Source organism: Drosophila tropicalis, unplaced genomic scaffold (assembly GCF_018151085.1).
Source record: "Drosophila tropicalis isolate 14030-0801.00 unplaced genomic scaffold, ASM1815108v1 contig_878, whole genome shotgun sequence".
NCBI lineage: Eukaryota > Metazoa > Arthropoda > Insecta > Diptera > Drosophilidae > Drosophila > Drosophila tropicalis.
The window spans coordinates 6,590,455-6,616,492 of record NW_027173374.1 but is presented as its reverse complement, the minus strand read 5'-3'; the positions used below and the strand labels follow the sequence as shown (position 1 = coordinate 6,616,492).

The window sequence follows — 26,038 nt, the reverse complement described above, 5'->3', positions numbered from 1 at the left end:
AGTAAGAATAGTGGTCACTTAAAGCTATTTTTCATAAGTGAAAATAAAAGTTTTCGTTTATCGAATCATAAACTTAATTATAATAATTCTTATTATCAGGATAAGTCTCCACTTGAAAAACAATCGAGTACAGAGACTTCTCGCTGTCAAAGTGAAAGCAATTTAAATTAATTAGTGTGTATTAATAGTAGTAATTAAATCACATGCAAAATAGTTTGTATAAATCCTTACTTACTCACTCTTCACTCTCAACTCCTCGCTTCTTGTGTTTATTAAGCCCATCACTGAGGACTTAACCACGCATAGAAGCAACTTCAACGATTTACTTTTGACTTGCCACAAGAAGCAAAGGCCGGAGCCAAATAAATGATAGAAAGCAATGCAACATTGAGAAAAAGATATGGAATCAGACTGAGAGGAAAAGAGATACACTGAAATGAAGCTGGAGCAACCAACCGTCGTCCACTTGACACATATTACACAGTCAGATGGAGGCAAAGTCAACAATAAGCCAAGGATGGGGCCTCTAGAGTTAGAGTTAGAAGTGGTAATTGAGGGAGGCCAATGCGGTAGCGTAAAGAGAAGAGAAAGATACAAACTAGGGAAAACCTGTGAGTTTTTCCCTCTTGGTCTGTCTGTCCATCTGCCTGTCTGTTTGTCGCGTTCCGGTTGTGTTACCAACACCTTTTGCCAAAGGATTCTTATCCAACCATTGCTGCAGATAAAACCAAAGCCACGAAGCAAACTTGTGCAATTTTTATGGCCAACGAAAAGAATAGAGGGTAATGCAGAAGCATATTAGTTTAATCTTAAGTTTAGTAGTTCATTATTAGACTTGGAATAAAAGTATATAAAACCAAGTAAAGAATTTCAACTACAGAATTAAAAATACGAAACAATGTGAAATATGTTTGAACTCGATTTTAAGCGATGCTACTCAATTTCATTAAGTTAAGTTGTATTTAAAGGATATAAAATTAGAATGCAATGGGTATCAAGTAGTTGAATTACTTTGTAATATGTCATTTTGACTTGATTCTCTCTTTTTGCTGTTTATAAACAGATTTGTCCGCTTGTGGTTGTTGTTTATGTTTGGCATTTAAATTCCAAGAGTGAGAAAACCATGAGAAATCCTCTTTTCCACTATAGAGAATGAAAGAGAGTGAGAAAGTTCGAGAAGGCAGAGACGGTAAAATGAAGCCAGAGATATGAAGTTAGATGTCTTTGATTTTAGATTTTTGCTTTTTGAGATTTTCCATTGAAGTGTTTCGTTGTCACGTCGTTTCCACTTCACATCACTGCAATGGTCTTATTTTGCTTTACAACCTATTTTGAGGTTGAATTTCGTTTAAAGTTTTCCAACTTTTCGTAAAAAAGAAAACTTTTTGCAAACTTATACAGCATCAAAGCTAAATCTACACAAACACACACAACATACACTGAAATTAAGTGTAAACATCATGGCAAATGTTCGTGATAATTTTGTTCACTGGCTCTGGTTGCCAACAATATTTGAAATATCTGGCCAAATCTCAATAAAAATAAACATTTACTGGCCTTAACATTATTTTCTTCTCTCTCCTTTTTGTGGAATGTCCTTTGTGTGTGCGGGTGAGTAGGAGTTGTCTTTAAGATTCCGAACAGAATAGTCCTTACCCAACTAATTGAGTCTCTGCTTGTATATAAACTTAGTACCCACATATACATACATACATATATATAGATAAACAAGTATATAAAACTTTATCATTTACTCTCTCTCCCTGTCTTTGTTTCTTCTTTGCAGTCAAAAGTCTGAAGTCAGTCGTCTGAGGCATTTTCCTGGCCCCACATCACATAAAATGTAAGTGTTAATTTATGCTTAGAACACAGCACAAACAAAAGTCAAATGAGATGAATGGATGAATGAATAAACTTGCCGCCCAAATGATTTTCAATGCCATTGAAAAGTTATGTGAAAAGTGACAAAGAACGGAATGGAATTCTACTTCTCTATTGATATTCTGAAAAACAAATTAGAAGATAATGATGTTGATGATGATAAATGACTGAGTTTGCTTGTGACAGGCAGAATGCAAAAATGATACAAGAACAATTGCTTTACTCTTTCTTTCGAATCGACCATATACACTTTGACAAAGCTTTTAAAGAGACGAAGAAAAGATCAAACCACAAAGAAAAAAATTCAGATGGCTTTAGTGACAGTCCTTCTACTATTATTTTTAAGTATTTAAATTGAAATGATCTAAATTTTAGTTGTATATAAATGGAAATTTGGTTATGCGAAAACTTATAGAATTTAAACGGAGACAACCTTTTAGTAAGAAAGAGTATTTGAGTTTCCACTCTGACAACGATCTTCAAATTTTCTGCTTGAATATTAAATTTGAAATAACAAAATGTTTCAAAAACCAAAAATCACGCACATGGTAAACATAAGCCATACATACATATATATTATTATTTTGTTTTTTCGTTATGTATCAAGGAATCTTGCTGTCAAAACACAAAAAAACGAGGGCGAGGGCGAGGGTGGGAAGGGAGAGGAAAACGGGAAAAGGAAAACCTACAAAAAATCGCATTTTCATGTTTTGCTGTCAAACAAGAGACAGCAGGACGAAAAACCAACGATGAAGGGCAAAGAGCCACGAGAGAAGGGAAAAACAACAACAAAATGTCAAATGTCGTCGCTGTGCAAAATAAACTGTAGGGAAAAGCGGAATTTGATTCGAAATTGAAGCTCGTTGAAAGCCATCCACAAAAAAAAGCCAAAAAGAAAAACAGACAAAGTTTCGCCAGCTTAAGATTGAGGCTGAGGGGATAAGCCTACAACTATTTGTTCCTTCCACCCACACTTTCTCTCTATCTCTCTCTATCTATTTCTACCTATCTCTGTTTATTTTTTGCTCTCTCTCTTATACTTTTTGTTTGTTATTTTGTTATTTTGATGATGTGTTTATCAACTGTCAAGTTGACAATAAACCAAATGGTTTACAGTCCGGGCCTTAGATGAAACGAAATGAAAAATATTATTCATTTTCTTTCGGTAGAGCCTTCATCGTGGCACATCAAAAGCTTTTTGCATAATGAAACAAGTTGAAGACCATCTAAATGATGATGAACTTTAACTGACATGGATTTGCATTATTTGCATAGAAATGAAGCATTTTAAAATGCCGTTCTAAAGTCTCTTTAAATATTATTTGCAATTTTTTGTTTGCCGTTTGCACTTTTGGTTTTTTTAAACCACACAAATGTATGTGTTGCTGCTGTTGAATTATGGCCAATGATTAGAATGGAACGTAAAACAAAACAAAACAAACGAGTCACCGAAATGTTTATACTCTTGTGATTATATCAAATCACATAAATCCTTTGGCAAAAATCTATAAAAGAGCAAAGTATATAAACTCAACTGGGATATAGATGACTAATCTATTTGGAGATGCTTTCCCTTATGGGTCATAAACCTTTGATCTAGATTAGCATACCCTTTGTGAGGGTATAACAACGGGAAATAACCCGCAGATCCTAGCTCTTAACCATAAATTAGTTCTAGGTAAACCTAAAACAAAAAGTACAAAAAAAAAAGCACGTTGTAACATAAAAACGTCTGTTCTTGCTATAATTGGCCACATATATTGTTGGCCTGGCCCGAACTGCCAACCAACGAACAACGAACATACCCAGCAGGTAACGGTAAAGCCAACGTTGCCATGCCCAAAAAGAGAGCAAGTAGAGGGAAGTTTTTTTTGGCAACGCGGTGGGGAATTTTGCGGTACGGTGGGATGCATTTTCGGTTGGGTTAACTAGAGCACACAGAGTTTCAGACCATACCCGGCCATATCATATCAATATATTTTGCCGACACACACACAGAATCACATAAACTAGGTAGTAGGTACATGAAAAAAGCTACAGGAAAATGGCAAAACATGCTTCCTAAAAACTGTCCCTGGTTGATGTTTGTTATGGAAATCCAAGCTGCTTAGGGGAGGAAAAATATACTGATGAAATTTTCAAGCGTAAGTAATGGATTGAAAGGAAGATTTTGCCTCTTTTATATTCTTCTTGAATTGAAGATACATCTACAAACTGTTATGTTAAATTTTTTAAAGAGATTTCATTAGGTCTCAGCAATTGGTTTTATTTTTATTCCACTAACGATAGCAGCAGTAAAACTACAACAATTGCAAATGTTATTGCTTACAAATTCGAGCGTAATTTATTGAATGCAATCACATACATATATGTATACATGTATATGTGAACTTAAACCCATTTGCCAATTCCATCTATTACCACTAAAGCAGGCCAAGTAGGCAAAAAAGGAATAGCATTCTGCAAAAACTACATAGTAAGGAAAATGAAAGAAAAACACAAATTGGCATTGACGATGACTTTGGGTTAGGGAATGAATGGTAAACTGGAAAACGACGCAGCTGGTAAACTAAAAAGAAAAGAAAAAAATACTAAAAAGAAGAACGAAGGCAAGAAAAGGCAATTCAATCGACGACGAAGACGACGACAAGAGGCAGTCTCAAAGAAGAAGGAAGCACCGTGGCCCCTATGAATCGTATTGGCAAATGTCGACGTTCTGCAGTCGTTATAAAACAAACATACACACAAACACACAGGACGCAGGACATTGGCACAATGCAATGCTACTTTTTATTGTCTGCATGCAATTCTAATAATATAAACTTTACATAAATGTTGTCTTTGCAAATATAAACGATGTAGAAAGAGAGCGATTGAGAGAGGGTTAGAGAGTGATGAAGATATTGCACTGGACACATCTGTTAAGCTGGCAATCGCCTTGCAGTTTGTCAGTCAAACTCTGAAAATGCTTTTATCTCACGAATTGTTGTGTCACATGACACGACAAAAGGAAAAGGGCATAGCAGGGAATACATATGTGACCTAGAGAAATGATATTTAACTTGTCTGATATTCAACATTATTGCTAAAGTTAAAAGCCCTTGGATGCAAAAAAGGTTTCTTAAAAATATGAAGTTAAACCCATGCAAACATTTTGTTTATACTTACATGTAGCTATAGAGCATCGATCCTTTTTTTATCGTATTGAAGACATTCAGTTCTGAAAAGAAAAATTCAATCAAAAAGCATGTCGTTTAACCTTTTGGTGTGTTTTAGTATGTGGTACACATGGCGTATGATTTATTTATATTACCTATACGGAAATTGTTGCATTTTTGGGAAGCTAAATATTTGTTATTGTTCATGTGTTTTCTTTTTTGCATTGATTTAAAGGATTTTTCATGAAAAATATTAAAGCCTTGCTATAGACAAATTCTATGGTAATAACTTTGTTTGCCCTTTACCTGGACTAATTGAACAGCCTTGAGCTGCTGTCACGAACAGAAGAGGTTCATATACAAACGCACCGACAGAAGAGGGCATCAGAAAATGGGACAGAGTCATGTCGGCCATTTTGTTTTGGCCACACCAATAAGCTCCCGGACACCCAACGCCAACCCAAAAACACCCCGCACATTTCTTGTGTATTTGTTACATGTGGGCCAGGAACCCATATATATTTGACCACGAAACGGCCAACATTTTGTTGGTTATTTCATAGTTCCAAATGTAAAGGCAAATAAATAATATATTGTATTGTATTCAGTGTGCCTCTGTAAGTGTGTGTTTGTGTCTCTGTTTGGGTTTGGGTATATGCGGATGTGTATGGATGATAAACAAACAAAACTGAAACACAAAACAGCGGTCAAGGCAATGACTGACCCCATAATAGAAATCTGAAAATCTTATGACTATGCCAAAAAGAAACATAAAATGCTTAAATAAATTTTCCATAAAACTCTTTAACATTACTTAAATAAAAGGAAAACAATACCAACTCAAACACATTTCAAGACCAAAAGGTTAAATGCTGCAATTGTTTGTTAACTAAATATACTTGATTATGGATGTATAGAAGTGTAAAATTCAATTGAATCATCGAAGTATTTGCTTTTGTGGGGGGGCAATGTGTACTTTAACCATTTTTGCCATTGGCGGTGAATTATGGCTTTCGAATGGTTTCCGCTCTCTATCACCGGTGAAATGTACTTAACACAGGTGAACTCATATTTCACCTATTGCTGATTTCTGTTTTTTTTTTGTTTCCTTACCTTTCTTTGTTGTGCCTGACTTAGCAAGTGATTTATGTTTTGTATGAAGTTGTATTTCATTGCTATTTATTTACCCAAAATATAAAAAACATAAATCTAAATGTAACTGCTATATAGAACAAAAAAAATCTATATATTTATTGTAAAAAAGATTAAATTTCACCTCTTTTCTTATAATCCCTATGTAGGGTGTCGTTTATTGAGAGATCTGAGTTAACCTCGTTAAAACGCCAAACTCAAACAAGTGGAGCTTACATATTTATATGTATTGTATATGAAAAAAATATATGAAAAACGAAGCTACCAAAGCAAACATACTTTTGCTTACGTTTCCATTTATATACCCTTTAAATGATTTTTATAAAACTTTGAATGTATACTTGAAAACTTTTAGATTTAAATATAGGCAAGCCTGACTTTTTTTATTCCAAATCAATCTTCAAATAACTTGAGATTAAGATAGCTAAACTCTCCTTGCTGGGATAGAGCATTCAAGCACTTCAACAGATGGCCAAGAAATGTTTCGTTATTTTTTCATGCGTTTTCTACTCATTTTTTATGATTTCGGTTCTTTTTTTTCTTTGATTATTATTTATTTATCTACCTGTACATCGTTTCACTAGAGGTTCGGCTCTTGTTATATGTTTATTCAGTTTTTATATTTTTTATTTTGGATTCAATTGAAATTCCATTAACAAATTGCAATACGTGTTCGTCAGTTTTTCTGCTTTTCATCATCAAATTCATTGCCGTTTTACGCTGTGTATTTTTTTTGCAAATATTTTATTTTTGAGATAGATTGCGAAAAACGAAAAAGAATTTAACACAATTTAATTCAATTGGTGGAAAATATGTTTTTTATGCATGCATGTTCAGTTTTAGGGAATGGAATGCGGTAAATACGTAAGTGATGATACAATTTTATGGACAAGGAGAAATTTGAGCAACTAAAAGTTTGGCATTTTGTGGTTCAACCATTGTAATTTTAACCTCAAGCTCTGTTTTAATTTAACAACTTTATCCTTGGATAGTTTAATGGGCCTTGACCGGCTAGCGCCTCTCAAAGCGAGAGAGAGAAAGAGGTCCTGGATAAACCACAAAAAAGGATCTTTGACATTTCATCATCGGTTGCCCAGACTTGTCAGGCAGGAAAGAGATTGGATGGCAATAAATTGTGCAACTTTCAAACCAATTAACCCACAAATTTTGCACTCAATTAAGCTCGGAAACCTTGTGTCATCAAGATATACATACAAACTACCATGCCGTAAACAACACAACTCAGTCTCTATCCTCTCTCTCCTTTACTTATTTTTTATGCCATAATTTATTTATTGCGTTTCCTTAATAAAGACAAAAAGACCAAGAGAGAAAGGAATTATTCGCTTGCCCAATTAAATTTTCCCTTCATCAGAATAAAAAGGGAAAGAAAAATAAAAGAAATAAACACAAATAATTGAATAAGCTACTCATTAGAGTGTATTAACTGGAACGGAACTACAAGATGAAGGAAACATGACAAAGACTGACGCCATTTTCTTGTTATTTTCCTCTTGGCAACTACATATATAACATGATTGTCCTGATAGTTGGCCGGTCGGGCGGGCCTTTTATCTAAACATGGCATGCCTATTTCTCTCTTACTTTGTCTCACTTCATCTCCATCTTTATTTCATTTATCTTTTTTGTCACTACACTTTGCAACAGTCGAGAAAAGTTTTACTAAATTTGTTCTCTTCCTCTAAGTTTGCCTTGTTGTCTTGTCATTTATCAATCATAATGCTGGGCTGCTGAGTAGTCTCATTAATGTTTTTCGCTTAGTGTGTACTTACTTGGCAACACCCTCGATCCCTTCTTTCTCTCCATGACCTTCTCTGTTACTGCCATCTGTCCGACCATTTTGCTGCTCTCCCGGTACCCCAACAGTCTTGTCTTCTTCTACTTATGTATATATTCTGCTTGGCCAGCGTAATTGCTTTATGCCCTGATTTATGCTTATCTTCATAGTCATATTTTTACATTTACCTATATCACACCCATCGTTTTGGCTTCTGCAGATTCTTTTCTCGCTGCTAAAGGAAGAAGGTTGTGCCAGAGTTTGACCTAATTTCATTGAACTGAATTTCAGTTTTTTCCCCGTTTTCCCCTGTGTGTCAGCATCATGAAGTGATTTTTTTGCTGTTAATGCCATTTTTACAGGGTGTCTTTTAGTAGATTGTTGAAGGTAAAAATGGGTTTCATAAGAAATGAATAGTTCTAACCAAAACTAAGTCTTGCATAATGTTTAAGCAGTAGCAATTTTCTACGTTTTAGGAACCACGTGGCGTATGAGTAATATTCATTATTAAACTATGCTGGCTCTTCCCATTTTCTTTATTCTTTAAACTACAGGTCGTATGAGTGATATTAAGTGAAAACTTTTCTATCGTTGCGACACCCAGTTTATTTGTCAGCCGAAACAATCATCATAAAACTTGCATTAGACATGTCCCCCAAAATAGGTTTACCTGATGACCTGACCCTGCCCCAGCAGCGCCTCACCATGCCCCTCAGCATCAGCATTTTTCCCATCATACAGGCAAACGCATCATTTCACAGATTGCCATACAAAAAAACGTTGGTCCTTAAAAGGAGTGGGGTTGCCCCAGCTGCTGTTTCTGTTGGCTCAACACAAATGAACATTAGCAAAGAGACACGAGAGGGATGGGAAGGCATTACATTATGTTGGCTCGTAGCATAAATATTTATATCCAAAATGAAGATATCAGGACAACATAAGAAAGCGTCTAAAAAGATAGATAGAGAGAGAGAGAGAGTTGGAAGAATTAGAAATTCTCCAAGCAAAGCACGTAATGAGAAAGTCACAGCATCCGACAATTAATGTTTTCAATTTTTTTTTTGTCTACGCTTATCGTGGTAAGAGAACGAAAAATATATGCGCAACGCAAAGAAAGATGCATGATGCAGAGGCAGTGTAAGAGAGCCATGTTAGATAAGCAAAGCTAGTTACATGGATGCCATGTTGCGAGTCCAAATTAAATAAAAATACAATCAAGCAACGAGATGTCCTTTTGCCGTTTTGCTTCAGTTGCCTCCTCTGTCGGTCTTTATTTTCTTTCTCTTGTTTTCATTAAAGCATAAATACAAGTTAGAGGCAGCGTGGCCATTCTCTCCATCTCCCTCTCTCCATGTGAGTGTGTGTGCGTGCTGGCAACACCTACATAAATTGCATGCAACAATAGTTCTTACTGCAGGCACCCAGAGGGATGGATAGACAGAGAGATAGACAGACAGACAGACAGGCAAACAGATAGACAAAAGGCCACTCTTCTCACTCTGATGCTTTAAAATTGAAATTCTTTGTGCATGTTGTGTTGGCCTCTGACGTTTCATTCCAAACTTTTCGCCCCTTGACTGCATAAGCCTTAAAGTATGCAAAGGATTTCTTTATACTGTTCTGATGGGAAACAAAACACGACCAAAAGGAATGTTTTCTTAAGAATCATATGCATTAGGAATTTCCACACAATATTCTGCTTTGGAAATTTAAAACTGTGAAAATATAAAAAAAAAACAATTTAATTGTTGTCACCAAGCAAATCAATGACTTTTAAATTGAGTTTTAATATTAAACTAGCTCTCTTTACAAGTATTTAAACTGTGTTTTTTGCTTTTCCATTGGCGGCATACTAATTAAGTTGGGTGTTTGCCTGTAATTGATATTGTCATTATTGTGGCCACGTTTTGTAGTCAGCAAACAGTCTGAATGTTTTTGATTGGCAGCTGTCGTAGGTAACCCGGATAATAGGAAAAAAATCGTTATTTGAAAATGCATTTGCATATCTCTTGCTGATCACGCAACCACATATGGCATTTTGTTTGCATAAAAACAACAACAGCAAAGTTTTTAATTAAAAAATCAAAAAAACTAAAAAAAAAACACACAAACATAGAAATTTGCAAAGTAAACCTATAGTTTAGGTACCTGACATTTGCCTACGCCTGCCGCATTCTGTCTACCAAACCCTACTCACTCGCATATTAGTCCTTCTCTGCCTAGCAATTCAATTAGAGACCAGGCAGAGAGTGCAGTACACACACACACACACACACACACACCAATTTTAATTAAATAAATTTTGTGTGTTTGCACCGATGCTTGGGCGTCATAAACATTTTGAGTGTAGGAAAATGAAAACATTTAACTGTCGGTTACGTAGGGCCAGGCCGAGCCATGCCAGGCCAGGCAAGTCATGGTGATGGCTGGTGAGTAAAAGCGTTTAGTTTGGTTGTTTGCATAAAATGCAAGAAAATTGCCTCAACTGCAGGCAGGCGCCCATAAGTATGCAACATCATTTTGTAAAACGTCGACAGATTTTCTGTGGCCTCCTTCGCATAAACACACACATACACCCACACCCACAGACACATAATCAAATTTAACTTGACTGACTTTTACCTCTTGCCACTCTTCAAATATTCCTCCTGGATCTGCCACAACTCTCCGCTTTCCTTCTTCCTTTGGTGATGATGATGATGACGCTGTGGCTTCCAGTTGTTTTCAGTTTCTGACAGGCGTCATTTAATTGAACTTTCCTTCTCTGGCTTGAGGCAGAGGTAGAATGAGAAATAGAATGTGTTGGGGTGAATGTATGTGCTGCAGTCATAATAACCATAGACCAATTTGCATTCGTTTTTATTACGGTCATAAGAAACGGCTCTACAGAGCAGTTAGTACAGCATGCTTTTTAGTTAGTTTGTTCGTCTTCATTTTTGCTAAAATTATTCAAGCATCTAATTGATTTTATATTGATATTATATTTTGGACAGGCCTGGGAGAATTGGATGATATCATTTTCTTTCTAAATTGATTAGAATATGAGATCGTTTGGCTCAAAATCTTCTCAATCGTAAACTTTTTTGTCAGATTATTTTTTTCCAAATTCTATTGCTATTATTTTTGTGCTCTTTATGATAAACTTTGATTTAGTGGTCCGAACTGTTAGATAACTGCTTTATATTCACTATGTCGCATCAACTTTGTTGCTTTTATTTTATCTTACTAACTTTGTCCGTTGCCCGCATTTACCCAATTGCAAATATTTGCCAACTTCAATATTCATTCTGTCCAACATAAAAGGCATAGAGTATGGATACGGTGTGGAGATGAGCCAACTAATTAAGCCATTTTTTATAGCCCACTCTATCGGTCAGCCAACTCAGTAGCACAGAGGTAGAGAGTTGGTGCTGGCCTCAAACCCAGTTTGAACCTCATTCTAACAAACGAGATATATATATAAATTTATATAGTCTGTGGCTTTGGGTTTCATAGTAAATTATTATTATTATAATTATTGTAGGAATGGGTTAGAGTGAGGGATGGAGTTAAGAATGGGGTTTGGATGCCAGTTCGTGCCAGTTGCACTTGCTTCTCAGTGTGGCTTGTGGAACAGACATTGTTGAAATTAAATATTGTAAGCAGATTGCCTGCTGCCTTTGCTTCTGATCCTGGCTGGCAACAAAATCAAGTTGTAGTCGAATGGTTTCTGTGGCTTTGTTTCGAAAATTAGGCAACAGTAAATAATTATTTATATTTTGCGCTTAAGGCCAACCAGCAGCAGAAGTGCCACCACCATAGCCACCTAGGACCTAGAACGGGACCATCAGGACAAGGTAGAGAGCAGAAGGAGGTTGGCAATCAAACAAAGACCAAAGCATAATTGCTCTTGGCTAAGCTGTGTAAATTTGTCAATGGTTTTTGTGGTTCTGCCTCATCCACAGGCTTATATAGTTTGTTCAACTGATGAGTTGTTATTCTTCTTGCTGTTGCTGTTGATGCTGGTTAAGGGGGGCAAGAAAAGACAAATAGAGAAATATGATATAACTTAATGAACCAAAGCAGAATCAGCAGCAATAGGGACATCAAGATCTACAATGATTTACTTCACATTTAAATTTGGCTTAACACTTTAAACATTCAATGAAATACTTTAAAACTGGAAAAAATCTTTGAAAATAAATTTTTGAAAGTTTTTGAAGATTTTAATATAAATGGACCTTAGTTTATAAAAGCTCTTAATTCGTATATTTACAAGTTAAAGTAGTTCCAGGGTACTTCATTTTCAGCAAAATGAAATTAGTTTTTGTAAAATAATCATTTTCAACTCTATTTTGGCTTAGGCTTCTTACTTTTTTGAACAATATATTTTAAAAGCAACAGAACAACAACAACAACAATAAAGCAAACAAAATAATAATAACAATAGTAATAACCATGTTTAGTGCTGGCAAAAGTTTTAAGCATAATAATACCCTCATTTTCCCCTCTCCCCCCACCCCTTTACGAACAACGGAAAAAAACACAGGTGTATTTATGCGAAAGCGAAACTTCTTTGGTTGAGGCTTCAATTTAATGCTTCGTTACCTACCTTTTCTCGCTTTGGTTTTTGGCAACAGAACACAACACAAAATGTTGGAAAATTTTCAAGTGGTTCCTCGGAACACTTGAACGCAAACAAAAAACACAAAAAGGCAAAAATGGCTAAAAGAAGGCGAAGGAAAAACAAACCAAAAAAAACCGAAAACAACTTTAAAGTGTGCTTACAATACAACATTCGGGCGAATGTGTAGGATCAAGCTGAGAAACGAGAGACTTTTATTGTTGGGGATTTACGCCTGAAAGCATGTTATAAAACAATAACTAGAAGATTTATTTCAAGGCCTACCTTTTCACATTATAGCTTGTTCCTTTTTCTTTCTCTTGAGGTTCTTTCTGTGTTATTAATATGGGCAATACGATTCTTACCATAAATTTACGTTAATATGCACTTTAGGCAGTACTCATAAGACTCCTTCGTACATATGTATGTATATATTGGCCCACTTATGAGATGAAGAATAATTTGCTTAATCATTGAGTTTCATCTTCTCTGAGGTCCTTTTTTGCTGCTCTACCAAACTCTCTCTCTCTCTCTCTCTATCGGTGTGCTTAAATCCTTAAGGCAAATAGGATTTTAACAATGGCATTAAAATGAATTTGTATAATTAGCTGCAAGCTTACCCAAGGTGATATCTAGCAAGTGTCACTCTGCATGTCAGTACTTTTAGACGACTGGGGTGTGACAGACACCCTGCGGTTAAAATGATGCATGTGTGTCACAAGCGGCAAATATGCTTTGCCAAACGTCTTATATCGCTCACAGTAGGTGGGCCCCTGAGTTCCCTGGGATTAAAGCGATTTGAAAGGCAATTATCGTTTAATACCATTACTAACATCTACTTCAACTAGTTACATAACTCAATTCAACGAGTTTATTTAAATATATAAACAAACTTCAGAGGATTTAGTTATATCTATCTAGTGCTGTTATCACCGATTTCAACTGATTGAATTTTGAAATAGTTGTTGCTTTAGAAGATCGAGAGCTTTTTGTGAAATTTAGTCAAGTGAAAGTGAGACAAAGTGTTAACTTTGTAGGCCAAGTCAAACGACGACCAAGTCGACTCTAGCCAGTTAAGCAAACTTCATTAAGCTGTTAGCAAACAGAGCGAGTCGAGGGCCAACTGGCGGCTAGATGGTTTAATGTGCCCTTCGTAATTCAACTAAACAAGAACAAAGTTCTTTTCATCCCAAACCAACTAGCAATTGGTTAGTTGCATGATGAGCATGATAATGATGATGACTAGGATGCACAATGATGAGAATGCACACATTCATGCGGCAAGTTACTAGAATTTCTGCATTTTACCGTAATGCCATTGCTCGTTTTGCGATGCGTTGCATCAGTTTGGTCGCTCCCTAACATTGCATCACCACAGAGTCGTTCGAAATGTTGTTGCGGCTTGATGTGATGCCTGAAGTAAGCAGCAGTAGCAACTATAGTGAAAACAGGGATTAGTCTGCATTTTGTACGGATACTGTTAGCCAGCGGCCAGAAGGCTTTCAAAGTTTTCGTGGTTTCCATGTTTCCCCAAAAGTAGAAGGATTGGAAAGCAAAAGGGGGTAAGAGTAACTTTGAATTATTACCCAAACAAAGAAGGGAGGAGAAAGAGCTGCTGGGGAGGTTACAAATCGGCCATTGCTCTTTGGCAAAAAGGGGAAAAAGTTAATTGGCAACTGGCCAAATGAGTTCAATTTGAAGTTGGCATAGGAAATGAACCAAAAACGAAAAGGTCTAACTGCCTTAACTGACGAACTAACAAACTTCAGGCTGAAAGCTAAAGTTTTAAAAAATAATTTCACCTGTATTCATCGAAACTTAAATAAATTGCCGTTTAAATTACCTTTAAAAGATTTTACCAATTCAAAAAGGTTCAGTCGAAATGCCTTAATAGAAATAAACTTGAAAGGATTTTTATTTTTAGCAAGATTTAATAAACTTTTCATCTAATCTATCAGATGATTGTCATAAATATGCATGTATGTAGGTACATTTGCCTTCATCAATGTAAAGAAGAAAATGTCACAAAGCTTTTGAGTTTCCTTGACGTTGAGGCGACGTCATCGCCATCATCATCGTTGGCATTCTCCTCGTCAGCAGCTGCCATTAGGCATCACTTGTCCTCCATCTTACCCCACGCGAACCTTTTTGTCATTGATGAATTTAGCCTGACTGTCACTGTCGTCTCTACTGATACCTCCCTGCTAGCTCACGCTACCTTCTTCTCTTTTTGTCGGTGGCTGTCTTTGTCTTGTTGCCATTTTTAATATGCATCCCATTTGCCAGTCCTAAACATAGATAGATATCTTTTGCCGAATGTTACTTTTAGCTATGCATATATATTTCAATCCACCTCCCTTCCTCTAAGCGCTCTGCGATGTCCCCCTTGGGTTTTTTTGTGTCGTTGCCATTGCCATTAGCATAAAATGGCTGCCGTTTTGATGACCATTTTGTGTGTTCCCTCTCATTGCAAAGTTCCGTAATTATGCTCTTAAAAAATGCATAAAAAATTGCCATAAAATGTTTAGTTGCTCTCTTTACTTTTGGTTGTTCGGATTCGAGTATTTAAGCTTATGTTAATTACTGGTAATTTGCCTAAAATGTATTCATGTAAAAGTAATATTTTTTACATTTTTAATAAATTATAATTTATATTATTTGCAGATCTTGTTCTTCCATTATTTGAATTTTTTTCTGTGGTAAGTTGTCATTTTTAAGTTTAAAACTTTTAAACGAGATTTAAATAAAATCTCATCATCTGTAAGTATTGCAGATGCCAGCATGAAACTGCTCAGCCATTAAATGAAATGACCTGACCCCTTGCAATAACCGAAGTCTCGTAGTTGTTAGTTTCCATTCGGTTCTCGTCATTTAACCCCAACTCATTAACTATCATGATGGCAAGTTCTTCGAGGCTTTGAGCAAAAATTTTAATTGCACGCCCGTCGCCCTATTGCCTCAAAAAATTTACCGTCAGAGAATATGCATTGGGCTTTTTTTTTTGTCGCTTCCTAATTGCAGGCAGCTTGGATGATGGCATTCACATTTAGCCAAAAAAAAAAAAAGAATAGAGAATTTGGTTACCCAATGAAGCATGTCTGGCATCCATTGCTATTTCCCTTCTCCCCACACCCGCCTCACTACTTTGTTAAGTAGGAGAGAGATAGGTTGAGAGAGAAGGAAAGCCGCAACGCAAAACGAAATGTAATTTAAAATTTTGTGCCATGTTGGCGGTAAATTTTCTCGTTTTCCATCTGCTGATGCTGGTTGCCATTGAAAGTTCTGTCCTACTGGCACAACTTTTGATGCAATTTGATCGGGGCCTGTGTTCGTCCCCCTCCTTTTTTTTGGTGTTTTCCTTTTGGCATTTGGCGTTGATTTGCATTCAATGGCAAAAATTTGTTTGGTAAAATTCCTATCGGCTATGCTATGCAGGTTGGAAGTTCTTTCTTTTCGCTTAATTAACTAACTCATTTGGATGTGGCATGTAGCAGCAGCAGCTGCAACTTGAATAACTCAATTAACTGCACGCACAGACGCAGCTAGACCGCAGGCTACTATTCGGATTCATTTACATCGCCTCACGTCTATTTTCCGTACATTTCGATGCATACTTTCGAGGGCCGTATTAATTTTCCACCCATTAGCATTCAATGCGTAAAAATGAAGTTATATGAGACTTCACTGGCGATTTTGTAGCATTTCGAACTACACAAAATAGACATAGTTTCGTTCCCTTTGAATTAAAGGTATCTTAAACTAACTAACTAACTAAAGTTTGTGTATAAATAGTTGAAAATGCATATATGAATGATACTGGTTCCGACAACTTTATTATTTTGTAAACCTAATTATTTGCTTCGCTCTCTTTCTGAATTCTTTTATGCTCTATTCAATTCTATTAGGTCTGTCTAATTGGTTCTGTTCTATTACTGCTCTTCCCTTGACTTCACTAGAACGTGTGTCTGTTCGCATTATTCTCATGCCATTGACAGGAGAAACGGTCTCAGCTAATTGAATTGATTAAATATGAGATGATATATATGTGTACATGATGTATAACCAAAACAACCGCATGAACATTGAGTGATGTGGCCACGCATAAATTGAGTAAAGCTTTCAGTTACCCACCTAGATAAGAGGCATTCCAATGGGTATCACAGCTGTTTGCCAACAGTCTCATCGATGCTTTCAGAAACTGAGCACCTAACCCAAACAATCGTCAATTAAAACACGTTGTTCTTGTTGCTTGTTGAAAATGTCGAGACACGTTCACTGTGGTACAATTTCCACGAGTCGTTTAAAGGTGTATGTGTGGGTGTGTGAGTCTGTGACCATGCTCACTCATTCATTCAGTTGTTCCTGGGCGACTAATTTGCATAGTAAAAGGGTAAGCAACCCCAGCTGGGCATCAAGTGCACCCTCTTTTTTCCAGAAAAAATGCCCCCCAAGCCACCCTGCTTTCCTGGCAACCATTACACCCGACCCCACCACATAACCAACTGTTGCTTTTTCTCGTCCAGGTCAAAATAACCCCCTCATTGAATTTTCCACAAGCTGGTGCATAAATTTTATAATTTTAACGCACAATTTGATTGCACGAAAACGTTGGTGGAGCAAAAATGTTCGATAAAAGTTTAAATCGCATAAAATTAGCAATGGCCAAAAAGTATGTGCTTCTCAACCAAATATCTAGATTTTTATAATTTTATTTTATTTAACATGCTTTTCAAATTAATATTGATTCTCTGAAAGTCCTCATTATGGCTACGCGGATTAGGAAAAACCACGCAACAAAATATGGTTTATTTTATATTGCATATTTTTTTTTGATTTTTTCTACCACACGCACACAGATACACACAAATGTATTATATTTTAAAATATATGTTTAGATTTTAGTTTCGTTGGTTTGTATGGAAACTCTCTCGTTTTGCTTAACACAAATCTGATACCGTTATTTTTACATTTGCATAGAAATATCTTTAAAACTGGTAAAATGTTTTCTCTCCTCTTAACATCAATCAATTCGGTTGATGGACTTGCAATAAGGTAGACTGCCAATGACTTTCTTATGATTTCCGGATGTTGGTGTTGAGTCAATGCAGGGTGGGCCCAAAAGTATGCAGCATTCAATGCAGTCTCTTACAAACGAACACACACACACATACGTGCTTAAACATTCGATACCATTTTTCTGTTGGCCATTAATTGTCGCATGCCTGAAAGTGTGCAAACATTTGCTGACACAAAGACACATTCACACACAGGCATACCTATAGCAATTCGAACCGAACGTAATAAACAAATATTTATTCAAGTGTCGATTTGAAATTGAATGGTAAAAATCTATATAAATACAAGGATGAGTATATATGTACCTACATATAGAGAGACATTCAGCCATTCGAGTATTTAATTTCCCTTTTTCGGTTTGTTTTTTGTTTGAAGCAAACCGAAATTTAATTTCGTAATTGAACGGTTACCCCTTTTTCCTGAACTCGTTCATGCAGTGACTTGACTCTGCACTCAGTAACCATTTAATTGAAAATTGATCAGTTTTACATATTTCATTTGCATATTCTACCCAAAGAGAGAGAGAGAGAGAGAGAGAGAGAGAGACACAGATACACAGATCTCTCTTGTTGGTAGTTGACATAGTTCCTTTGGAACATCTTTAAACTTTACTTGTGTTATACTCATTTTTTGTGGTAAACTTATAAAAATGAATTTTTAATAATTTTAAAATGACACTGTGGTTGCATATGCTGCTGTCTGCAGCCTGCTGCATGGTGACTGATAAACTTTAATGACCTGGTTCAACTTCCCACCACTCCATACTCTTCTTCTAGAGCCTCCTGACACTTTATGTGATGATGTTAAAATATTTGCTCTCTTTTTGTACATTAAGTACAAGTGCCTGGGAAATGTGTCTGGCCTGTCGTTTAATTGGGCCCACATTCTCACTCTCTCTCTTTTCCACAGTATGTGTCATCGTGACATGCTTTTATTAATTTATTTTTATGTTCAATAACAAGCGCAACTCCATGGCGCCATACACTAAGACCATCACTACCAGCGTCATCCTGATTATCATTGCAGATGTCAGCCTGCCTGCCTGCCTGCTTGCTTGCCTGACAGACTGACGCCACCAGAATTCGATAAGCCTGATGATGGCGTACATAAATATTGACAGTACACGCTTATTCGCCAAATGGACTATTGTAAATTAATATAAAAACTTTGCCCCCAAACATTTGGTCGTTTATCTATGACAAAACTTATCATTTTGTCAATGCAAAATAAGGTCATAAATTGTCACAACTCTTGCAGCTAATATGAAGCTCCTTTAAAATGCCTCAACCATTAAAAGCCCCTTAAATAGAATAATGTGTTTGTGTGCGTGCGTGTGCGTGTGTGGGGAAAAGTGGTGATGTGGCCATGCGAACAACTATCAATTAAAGTCCATGTTATGGTCACTTCTGTAGAAGGACAGCCAAAAGGATTATTTGATATTATTTGCGTTGCGAGAATTGCGTTCATCGTGGACCTGGCTCCATTTAGTGGTCGCTTAATTAATAGCAATCTGATTAATTTGTATTTGTGAGCTGTGTGTGAGAAGGCGTGGCATTGCCACTCCCACCAATTTAAATGCATTTTGCTGGGTGTCTGTGTGTGTGTGTCAGTATGGGGAACACAAAAAGGCTTCCAATGCAAATTGCCATTAATTTCATTAGTTGATTGTCGTCATGGCAATTCCCTTTGTGGCTTTTGTAATTGTCCATGCTACACAGAGCTATATTGAAACAGAGAAAGGTAGGGAAGTGATACAAAGAGGAATTGGAGTTATGCATATGGTGCATGTTACATTAATTAATATATGCGATAGCTGGTTGTATTTTACTTCATTTACATTTGCTGTAAATTCAAATCAAATTGATTAAAATCAAATACAAGAATAGCATTCAATTAACATTAGTACAAAAAAAAAAAAAAAACTATGTTTGAACAGACATTTCTGACCGTTTAATCCCAGCTTATTTTAACAATTACAAATTGAAATAAAGTGAAATAAATTGTGATTGAAATTTGAGTAATGAAACAATTGATAGTAAATATATTTCTGACTACACACATGGCCATGGCAATAATAAATCTATATATTCTGTGTAGTAAAAACCGTTTATTTATTACAATAAAATATATGGAAGGAGTTCAAAAATCTTTCAAAATATTTATGGCAATGGTATTTCGAGAATTCTATTTCAACAAATCAGTTGTGATTGCTGGCAGTCAACTCTTACTCCAATATGTATCTGTTGGTTCGGTTGGCAAACGAAACACTTTCAGATTACCCAGAGGAAATGTTTGTTTGTTGTTTTGTTTTTTTTTTTTTTATATGAAATTATATTGCATTTTTATTACCCCAACGCATATAAATTTGTATGTGTGTCTCTGTGTATTTGTTATTTTTGTTTTTGCTCCTCTGTCAAAGCAGCCGACGGGCACGTAACATTTTAAAAAACAATTTCACTTGATACAATTTCTTGTATTATCACCGATATGTATGCAAACACATATAAATATATATATACTTATATATACATACATATATATACAATATACATATCTGTAGGCAAAGGACACAAAAGAGACAGTCACAAAGGGGCGTATGCGCAATTTTATTTGCATGCCCAGCCAAGCGTTGGGGTCGGCATGGGATGGTGCGAAACGGCGCCGTTTTCTGCCTGAGGCGGCTTATCACTTTATGCGAGTATGCGTTTGTATGTTTTTTGTGTGTGTGTGTGTGGTTTTATGCTTGACGCAATTTCCGATGTGTTCCGGAAATCAAATACACTCAGAATTTACCAAAACCGTTGTATACTTTCAGGCAGTCATTGAAAGGATAAAAGAGATTGGAAATTTCTTGAATTATTGAAAAGAAAAATCAAAATAAAACGAGATGAAATTATATTTGAGAATATGTATTGTCCATATGATTTACCATTATTGTTTGGTTTATGTATTTTTGTTTTCGTCTTTTTGTGTTTATTTATTATATATAATTTTGCTTGCCTATAAAACAAACAAGTTGTATTTTATGCCCACGCGACATTCAAGTAAATAATGCCCGCCAATGTTATCGGGAAAACTGAAGAGTGCCAAGCGAAACATACTGACAGACAGACAGTGCGAATAAGGCAGGGAGGAAGGGAAAGGTAACCAGAGAGTGGGAGATTGATGGATGAGGTTGTCGTTGCTGTAGGGTGAAATTATTATCTTTATTGCCTCTTTTTGGCCGTACGAGGTGTTGGCTTTAATGCGTTTTCATGCCTTATTTAAAATGATTTTCGGTTTGCCACTCACGGGAAATTATTTTCATATGGGACTGCCGGTGCTGCTTTTCTGTCTTTTGCAACAAAAATAAAAACAAAAGCCCACTTGTTGAGCTGCTGCTCTTTGCTACGTCGCACCTGTTGTGGGCGAGGTCATTTTTCAACTTAATTAAATGGAAATTCATCAGCAGAAGCTTTCAAACGCAAAAGAACATACATAAATTTAATTTTAAAAGGAAATGCAAAGTCTGAATAACCGAAGCGAGTGGCGGCGAATCGCCGCAGGTAAAACAAACCACAGTTTTAAAACACAGTGTGGGAGACGTTTAATAAATAGGGTGAAAAGACATACAAAGCAAAAGGTAAATCTCCACAGTGGAGATATTCGTATAGTTATGTGTCCAAACGGGAACGAGCAGAATATAAGGGACAAAAAAAGATAGAAGGAATAGGCGAGATACCCAAGTAAAACCCACAATCTGCCTCAGGGCTTTGGCTACGTTAAAAGGGCTTAGCAATTTGTGCAACAAGTTGGCAAAAGTGTTTGTCTTAAAACACAACACCACAAAAGAATGGTATCTGCCTTTTTCTCATAGTTTCCTTCTAACGTAGTGACATTTAAATCTAATATTGAAGTAAATGTTGAAGGCAATTTTAATGGTTTATAATCTCTAGAAGTAGATATCTCAAAACAAAAACTATTTAATATTTTTTAGTAAAAGAAATAACAGATTATAGACGCAATTTCCTTCCGATACCTTGTAATGTCAGATTTTGCAAATATCAATAGATACAATAAGCTGAATTATATTGCACAAATTTATCATTAGAGGAATCAAACAAAGACTTGTCGTGTAATTGAATGTGCACCATGATTTCCGGTTTGTGCGACCGCCCAACAAAATGTCGTTTAAGCCATGCCGCCTTCTATCACATTCCAGTCTGCCTGTCTGTTGAGGTCTCTTGGGCTTGTTTAGCATAAGCCTTGCGTTTCATTTTTCCTTTTTCCCTTTGGACTCCCTTTCTTTGCCATTTTTAGGGCTCCAATGCAAATAATCCTACTACTTATTGCTACTGCCGACTATCACTCGGTTTATTTGTGTTCCACTTTTATTGCTTTTATTTCAATATTATAAAGTTTCTACTCCAGTTTCTCCGCCTGCCACTTGTCATTTACTAACACAAATATTTGCATTTAGTCATTGTGGGCGTAAGTAAATAGTAGAAAATTCCGCAAATATCTATGTAGAAATAAATAGTTTAAGTTGTGCATGGATATTATATATGTAAGAGTGTGTTGTGCGTGTGGAAAATGTCATTGAGATTAAGGTTAAATAGGGTTTTGCCTATTCGCATGAAATTGAATTTAATATCACATCTAGTTATCCTTTGTCACAATTAGAAACATATTTCATTGGGAGTTGCCGCCTTAGACAGAAAAACTGCTTAAAATGGGCGAGACAACCACAAAGAAAAAAAAAATATAGCTCAAGCGAATCCAAAAAGGTTGGATTGCGATAAGAATGAAAAGAGTCGTATACTAAAACACATGCCAACCAACCAACCAAGTAGCCAGACAGACACATGAAGAAGTGGGATCGACCACCCAGGGTTTTTATTGTTATTGCACTGTGTGTTATCCCTTTTTTCTCTGCGAGTGAGTTTGGTTTGGGTTTCTTCCTCCTTTTCTGTCACCATTTGGAATTTAAATGCATACGCAAAGGACTGAACCCAATATCAATCCGAGAGTTTAAGCGTCAGGGGTTGGAGTCAGAGAAGAGCATCAATCAGGTTTTTTACTTCTCTCCATTCACGTTGGCATTGCCAACTTAATTTTCGTCGATTTCGGGGGCAATCAAGCGCAAATACTCACAGACGACAACCAGCCACAGCCTTCATGCCATTCTGTATTCTGCTCTTTTTCTTTCTCTCTTCTTGGCCAGCTAACACCTGAGCGTGCCACGTATTTATTAAGTCATGATGCCGTATGACGGCCAAGAGGTTGCCTCCATTCATCCACTTCAGGTGACATTTTCGATATTGACATTCTTCCGTTCATTTTGTGTGTGTGTGTGTGTGTTCTCCTTCGTCATGTTTGGCATTTTTTCGTTGCCACTTCTATTGGTATCTTTTGATTTAATTTTGTCTTTCACTGGAACAAATGCAAGATTGAATTTAAAACTCAGCCCCTCATCACGTCCATTTTGTTAACCAAAGAAAAGTTTACAATAAATGGCAGACATTTGACACTGCTCATTATGCACATTTCATGCTCTTTCGTCCACTCTCCATTTTTATTGTCCAAGTGGAAAGGTCTTCTTGAGAAATAAAACGGAAAAATGCTTCCACAACATTTCCTCTTGGTGAAGAGTGAAACAAAAAATACTAAAAGACATTTCGCCAGCAGCTGACCGTAAGCATTTAAAGTTTTCTATTCTTATGCTTGACAACTTTTTTGGTCAGGATCTCATCTGGCCATGTTTTCTAGCACTTTGAACCCGAGGCAACGACTCGGCAACACTCATTAGTTGAACAAGCGAGTTTTGCCTTAGCTGGAGTTTTACTTATGCCCTAGCATTTCAATCAATGGAAGGCGACGAAAACTTTTTCTTTTTGCCTCGCCGTCAGCCGATGATATCAAAAGGAAAAAACGTAAGAGAAAAGCACCAAAGCCAGTGAGAAAGTTACGTCAAATTGAATTCGGTGCGGAAAGTTTTTACGCGTGTTTTTCCTTTTTTTTTCTCTTATTTATTGTGAACGGATGGAGTGGGAAAACTTATTTTGAAAATTCAATTTGGCTGCGACCGAAAGTTCTATGTGAAATTATTGAGGGATTCATTTATTATTGTAGGCGTATGTGCTTTATAATTTTCCGGTTCTTTTTTCGTTTCCTTTGGTGTGTGTGTTACCCGGAAACATAAGGACTAAGCAAATTTTCCAGCTGCCAGTTGCAGCAGCTAAGCCGGAAATGAGAAGCTATTGCGGGTTTAGCCACCATCATTTTTACTCCTCGCTCTCTCTCTCTCTCTCTGTCTGTTTGTCTGTCTATTTCGGTCTGCGTTATTTTATTATTACGTTTCGTTGCCTGGTCCTGCCAAGCTTCTGCATTGTTCCACTCAGCTTCAACTCTACCCTGCCCTGTTCTCCTCTCTCGCCCTCTGTTGAAGTCTACTCTGGTAGCTCCATTCGCATTTGCATATCAATTTGTTCGCATTCGCTGCTGTTTCCCCATTGCATACTTTTGGGACTCCTTATCCATGAAAAAGTGCATATTCTATTGTTGTTGCTTTTAGTTTTTGTTTTTGCTTTTTTTTTTTTTTTGTTGGTAGATGGAACATGGCGTAATCAGGCAAAAATCTGTCTTGCTTTTAGTTTAGTTCTTACATTGGGGAGCAGTTCCATTTGCGTAAGTCTATGTCTTTGTCATTCAAATATGTTCTATTGCCGCCAACCCCCTTCTGCCATGCCAAACAAAAAAAACGTCAAAATTTGTTTTAATATACAATTTGGTGGCAATCTACATCAAATTTTTGCATGCATTTTTAAATCTCTTCCTCTCTGGTAAACAAATTCCTTCATAGCCATTTAAAAGGGCAAATGACAACAACAATCATACCGAAAATAAATGAGAGAAATAATTTTAAAATTAAATGCAAAAAGCAAAACCAAAATGAAATAACTGCAACTGGCAAATCGGAACTGTCATTTGTTTTGACATTTCTCTAATAACTGGAAAATTAGTGTTTCCGTTGACAGCGAAAACTGGCAGCAAAAAAAAAAAAAAAAAGGAAAAACACAACTATGGCAGAAGAAAAAAGCAGCGAATGGAAATGAAGTGAACGCTTTTTTTTTTCTCGCCAGAATGGGAAAATGAACACGAATTCATACACTGAAAGAAAGTATTTATAATATGTGAATAATATTTAATATTTTGTGAAAACTTTAGATGATGGTAGAGGGAACTGTAAATTATATATGTATATATTAGATATATTGATAAAATATTCACGGTTGAGCCTTGCTTGTCATTAAAATGGGTTTCATGTACTAAGCTGTGGTTGCTATGTAATATAGCTGCATTAACAGTTTCTCCTCTCACACTTTATTTTCTGCATGTTTTGCTTGCTGTTGCAAATTTTTTTCTATTTTTTTTTTTTTTTTTGTTAAACAGAGATTTTGCAACTGCCATTTTTGCATATGCATGAGATGAAGTCCTTGCCACGTTTCCAGTTGGCAGTAGCAGTAGTAACATGCCGGCACCATGGCGGCGTTGCTAAGCTCATCGTTGCCAAACACTTCTTGAACAACGCAATTGGCACATTGGAGAGGCATTTGCAGAATCTGCTGCATCAGCGTGTCTATAGCTATCGCTTATGAGGAGTTACGCAAATATACGCAAATATACAACACAGACACGGAGAGAGGGGTTATGAAGGAGAAAACATCAGGCTAAGCCTTTCACGGGGCACAACTACATATACAAGTGGTTAAGGGTCGTTTGCTCTCCTTTCCTCTAGGGGTAGATGTGTATCCATCGAATCAACATGGTCAACTTTTAGCTCCAACGAATAGTTTCTCGTGCAAAAACAACAAAAAAAAAAACTGATAGAACTTTTACTACCTACAATAACAACATCACATCAAGTGGTAAAACTTTCTAATTGTCTAAATTACATAGCATGCCACACCTAACTAAGCCTACAAAAACAACACCAACAACAGTGTGTGTGTTGTTTAGCGAGGTGTGGAGAAGATTGTTGTGTGTGTGTGTGTGGCATGAGCTTTACTGCTTGTTCAGTTGTTTGGTTTTCATATTGACATGGTCAACAAGGAGTCAAAACCCCAACTACATGGATTTGTCGAGCAATATTTATACACTCTCACTTGGCTTCCGCTAATTTATATGCCCTTGCCCATTTGGGCATATTGAATTTGGTTGGAAAACTGACTATTGAATTATTTATTCTGAATTTGACAATATTTAGGCCTTCAGATCAACCACAAAATAAAGGAATTTTGAAAAGTATTTTGGTTAAGAAAGATTTTTGTAACCAAAGATTGTTGAAGATACAAGACAAATGAAGAGATGGCAATAGAAAGCTTACATTAG

General features: G+C 36.3%; 1 protein-coding gene across 1 annotated transcript in view; it reads left to right on the top strand.

The window, feature by feature from the left end:
* Fur1 (Furin 1) overlaps positions 1-26,038 on the top strand; it is a 134,490-nt gene that overhangs the window by 50,261 nt on the left and 58,191 nt on the right. Inside the window, 1 exon segment of the mRNA XM_068301578.1 lies at positions 1,787-1,843. The gene's annotated coding sequence lies outside the window, so the exon portion shown is untranslated.